This window comes from Lontra canadensis, unplaced genomic scaffold, assembly GCF_010015895.1.
Source record: "Lontra canadensis isolate GAN:19392208 unplaced genomic scaffold, GSC_riverotter_1.0 scaffold619, whole genome shotgun sequence".
Lineage (NCBI taxonomy): Eukaryota > Metazoa > Chordata > Mammalia > Carnivora > Mustelidae > Lontra > Lontra canadensis.
Genome location: NW_022631603.1, coordinates 2,061 through 7,319, shown reverse-complemented (window position 1 = coordinate 7,319; position 5,259 = coordinate 2,061). Strand labels below are relative to the sequence as shown.

Genomic DNA, 5,259 nt, shown 5'->3' with positions numbered 1-5,259 from the left:
TATTGTATGGCTTAACTTATATGAAGAATCTAAAATATAAGACAAACTAACAATCTAACAAATTTATCAACTATCTATGAGTTTTGTTCATAGATACAGAGAACATAGCTAGTTACGGACAACAAACTAATGGATGCCAGAGTGGAGGAGGTGGAAGGATAGATAAAATAGGTGAAGAGGATCAAAGGGTATGGTTTTCCAGTTAATTTTCTTAAAGGTTTTTCTTATTTTATTGATAGAGAGGAAGAGAGAGAGAGTACACAAGCAGGGGGAGCCGCAGGCAGAGGGAGAGAGAAAAGCAGGCTTCCTGCTTGAGCAGGGAGACTGATGCAGGGGTCAATCCCAGGACGCTGGGATCATTACACAGCCAAAAGCAGACACTTAACCAACTGAGCCACCCAGGTACCCCCAGTTTTCCAGTTATAAAATAAATAACACATAGTGATGTAATGTACAGCATAGGGAATATAGTAAAAAAAAAAAGGTACAGATGTGAAATTTAGAAATATAAGTAGTATGATGGCTAGATCTTTGAGCAGAATCTTTGCCAGCAAAGTTTTTGTTAATTTGGTTTTGGAACTCAGAGTTTTTAAAATAGTGAAAAAAATGTGCAGTACTAGGAAAATCTGGAAGATGTTGTCAGTTGACTTTAAAGCAAAAATCTGGAGTTTCTATCAGTCATTGTTTTCAATGAAGTTCTTCAGTTTTGGGGAGGGAGAAAAAAAAATCGGTGCAAGTCCAGCTAGGCAACAGATCAAGATGAAATGCAGAATGAAGACGTCATGCTTTCCACACTGCTGCCATGGCACTGGAACATACACTGTTGTAATTTGAGTCTGTTTTTGGACAAACAGTATGAAGTTTCCTTCTCTAGGATCTTCTCTGAGGGAATTCTTGGTACTTCTTGAAATTACTGTTGTAAATCTGTAAGTCAGAACTACCTCACCAGTTTTGATCTTTTAAATAAAGCATAGGGATATTTAGTTCATCACGTGTCTCCTTGGCAGTGTCTCTTGACGTCATACCTGGATGGTTGGTCAAAGTGCCTGTCCTCTGGCGCCGCAGCATCTATACAGCTTGCTAGGTAGTATCAACTTCTAGATTATGTGGGAGTTCCCTGCTTACATGGAAATGATGTGTTTTGGGAGGCTAACTAGTGTCATGGTGAACTAGGTTGACATCCTTTTAAATTCCAGCTCAGCTATTTAATAGCTGGGTGAACTTGGGATTAGAAAAGCTTTTGAATTTGTCTGTCTCAGAAACAGGGTAAAATTTATACCTACCTCATAACATTATTGTGAAAATTAAATAAGACCCATTTAAAATACTTCCATCACTCAAAAATACTACATAAACATGCAGTCAATTTGAACTATTACTATTGTTTCACTAGACTGTTAGAAAAGGTTGGGACTGTGTGTGTTTTCAGTTTTGTACCCCAAGAATCTAGCACAATGTCTAGCCCATTGCTCATAATAATTTCTTTGTTACTTGAACTATGCAACAGAAGTAAAGATGCTGATGCTTGAATATTTAAACCAAAAGAAAAGGAAGTTTTCATTCAAATTCATTAAAATAAATTTAATTTTTAAAAAATGTATATGAGAATTGTACAATGTAGCCCATGCACCCACCATCCAGCCTAATAAATTAAACTATGCTTATGCTAAAGTTTTGTGGTCTTTGAATCATTATTAAGGTTCTGCAAATTTTTTTAAGTAACTCAGTGTGAGACTTTATTTGCTGAAAAGCAAACAAAACACACACACAGAGCAGAAGCATGAGCCATGCAGTATACATGTTCAAGTTCCTTCCTAAAGCAATGCATCTTAATTTCATTGTTTTTTAAATTTTTTGAGTATAGTTGACACACAACATTACATCAGTTTCAAGTGTACAACATAGTGATTTGAAAGTTTACGCATGATGTTATGCTCACGACAATGCCATTACAATATCATTGACTGTATTCTTTAGTCTATGCCTCTTATATCCATGAATTATTCATTCTATAATTGGAAATACTCATCTCCCATTATCCTTCACCCATTTTGCCCTTTTCCCCTCACCCCCTTCCGCACTGACAACCATTACTTTGTTCTCTGAATTTATAGGTCTGATTCTGTTTTTTGTTTCTTTACTCATTCATTCTTTTTAGGTTCCTCATATGAGTGAAATCATATGGAATTTGTCTTTCCTAATCCAAGACAATGCATTTTTAGGAGTGAATTCAAAGCAATGACATTTAACAATCATTTCCACTAAGAAACCAGTTCGGTCACCAAAGCTGAATTTGGCAGCTTTGCCACCTGAAGATTCAGTCAGCCTAAACTAGAATGCAGTGGTCCAGTTGCAACTAAACTGTGTTTAAAAGAAAACCTACCAGCTTTATCCTTTTATTTCAGTGTATATTCTCAATCAACACTAGGAATTATCCCACATATTTTAGAAGGACAAAAAATGAAAATGTAGAAAATAAAAATATAAAGTCATGTTTCTTTATATTTATTTAATTAGCAGAATGCAACATTTTTCATACTTAATATTTTGTCTGGGAGTCTGACAAGTTTAGTTTTTTTCACTGAATTTCACTGAAACCAATAACAGCATAGTCTTCTCACCTTCCATTTAATTGTATTTATTTAGTGTTGAATATATCACACATTCATAAAACTAATATTTTAAATGTAACAAAGGGTACATATTTAATCCTTTATTAAAAGTACAGTGAAAGGCAGCAATGGCCACGGTTGCCAAACTGTGGAAAGAACCAAGATGCCCTTCAACGGACGAATGGATAAGGAAGATGTGGTCCATATACACTATGGAGTATGATGCCTCCATCAGAAAGGATGAATACCCAACTTTTGTAGCAACATGGATGGGACAGGAAGAGATTATGCTGAGTGAAATAAGTCAAGCAGAGAGAGTCAATTATCATATGGTGTCACTGATTTGTGGAGCATAACAAATAGCATGGAGGACAAGGGGAGTTAGAGAGGAGAAGGGAGTTGAGGGAAATTGGAAGGGGAGGTGAACCGTGAGAGACTATGGACTCTGAAAAACAACCTGAGGGTTTTGAAGGGGCGGGGGGTGGGAGGTTGGGGGAACCATGTGGTGGGTATTAGAGAGGGCATGGATTGCATGGAGCACTGGGTGTGGTGCAAAAACAATGAATAATGTTATGTTGAAAATAAATTTTAAAAAAATGAAAAAAAAACAAAAAACAATGAATACTGTTACGTTGAAAAGAAATAAAAAATAAAAATAAATAAAAATAATAAAAGTGCAGTGAAAAAAAACTGCAGTGAAATAATTACCAGTTGTAAATATTAATTTCAATTTGTTTCCACCTAAATCAAATCTAAGTATGTCCTTAAAATATGGCCATTCCAAATGCACTGCCATATAGTCCCTAGTATATTGTGTTTATTTATGACACAAGTAACTTTGAAAACAAAGTGATACAAATTAACAAAACACTATAGATTTCTAAGAGGGGGCTAAATTTCACCTGATATTTAAAATTCCATGCAAACTATAGTAATGTAGAGTTTATCCAATGCATATGCATGTATGAGTTTGTATGTACTCTGAGAACAAAGGCGATTTCAAGCGGTGAGGCATAAAAAATTTCCAAATACCTAAAACATAGAAATTGAAACTCTAGAGCCAATTCAGTAAATTAATCTTTAGAAGACAGCTTAATGTGATTTTTTCAATTAGTGAAGTTCTTTTTTATCATAATTTATCATTTAAAAAATACACATTTATAACCTGATGACTGTAGAGAAAATTTGCATTACTTTTGACAAAGTCAGTTACCATAACTGTAAAAAGCAGTTTGGTTAACTCAACATTCTATGACCAGTTGTAAGTACTAAGTCCTGGGACTTGCTTTTTTTTGAGTAAGTCCCAGAGATTGTTTTAATCCAAGTATGCATCTCTTCAGGGCTATCAGCCTGCACACAGAAAGTTCAAAACAATGTTACACTTTTGAAGAGTTTGTCCCTCATCATTACATTGCTCTGTCTACATTCCTGTACTTCATGATCTTCTTTAAGTGGTATTATCAGAGAGTTTCCTTTTCCAGTTTAGCTTTGAAGTGGCCTATTGTGTTTTCATCCAATTGAAAAAAAAAATATCTTCTCTTCCAATTGCTTCATCACCATTCCTTGCTTAACACAATATCCAGCATTGATAATTGCACTATCTGAAGGAGATTTAGGAGTAAAGAAGACAGCTTCATGACCACATCAAATTATTTGCCAATACTTTCACCATATTTATTTACTTCTTACGGAGTTAGAGTAATGATGGGTATACAACCAACACCAGTTTTCCAAGACACTTGCTTCTTCCTACATTCACCTTGTTGACTTAGTTTATCAGAATGATGCTGTGAATCTGACTACTTTTTACTGTAATTTTTATAGCTTAGTTCAACAGATTTACTCATTCCACTAGATTCTGCTTTTAAGGAAATACTTCCTCATCCCTGTATTCATGACAAGAAAGAATTCAGCCTTTGGTCTTAGCTTACTTCCATCACTACCTTTGAAATGTGGATAAGATTAATGGCTCCAATGTATCATGATCCAGAAGGTAGGTTCTGTGGATTACCCATGTACCATACTAAACAATCTTCTCTGGACAGAGGAAGATGGTGGTGGAGTAGGAGATCACTTCATCCCATGAACACAGCTAGATAACTATCAAATCATCCTAAATACCCCAGAAATCAACCTGAAAACTGACAGAAAAAATTCCACACCTACAGATAGAGAAGAGTCTACATCGAAGAAGGTAGAAAGTGTGGAGACCCATTTTAGGGGAGAAATGTATTGTGGGTGCAGCAGAGGGGAGGAAGCCCTAGTTGTGGATAGGGCAAGAGAAGGAGAGTGTTCACACAAAGAGACTATTTCCCCAAAGTCATTGTCTTGGAAAATAAGAAGGGCTGAAATTTATGAGTTCTTACAACAAGCAGAACTTAAAGTCTGGAGTTTCATCTTTCATAAAAGATTTTATTTATTAATTTGCCAGAGAGAGAGAGCACACAAGCAAGGGGGAGCAGCAGGCAAAGGGAGAAGCAGACTCTCTGCAGAGCAGTGAGGTTGATGCAGAGCTTGATCCCAGCACCCCAGGATCATGACCTGAGCCAAAGGCAGCTGTTTAGCTGACTGAGACACTCAGGTGCCCCTAAAGCCTAGAGGTCAGAAAGCTTGGCTGGGATAGAGCCTGAGGGCACCATGCTGCTCC

At 36.3% G+C, this 5,259-nt stretch overlaps 1 pseudogene; it reads right to left on the bottom strand.

Annotated features, from left to right (window-relative positions):
- Positions 1-3,848: 3,848 nt before the first annotated feature.
- On the bottom strand, positions 3,849-4,649 carry LOC116863154 (annotated as a pseudogene).
- Between the last annotated feature and the right edge of the window lie 610 nt (positions 4,650-5,259).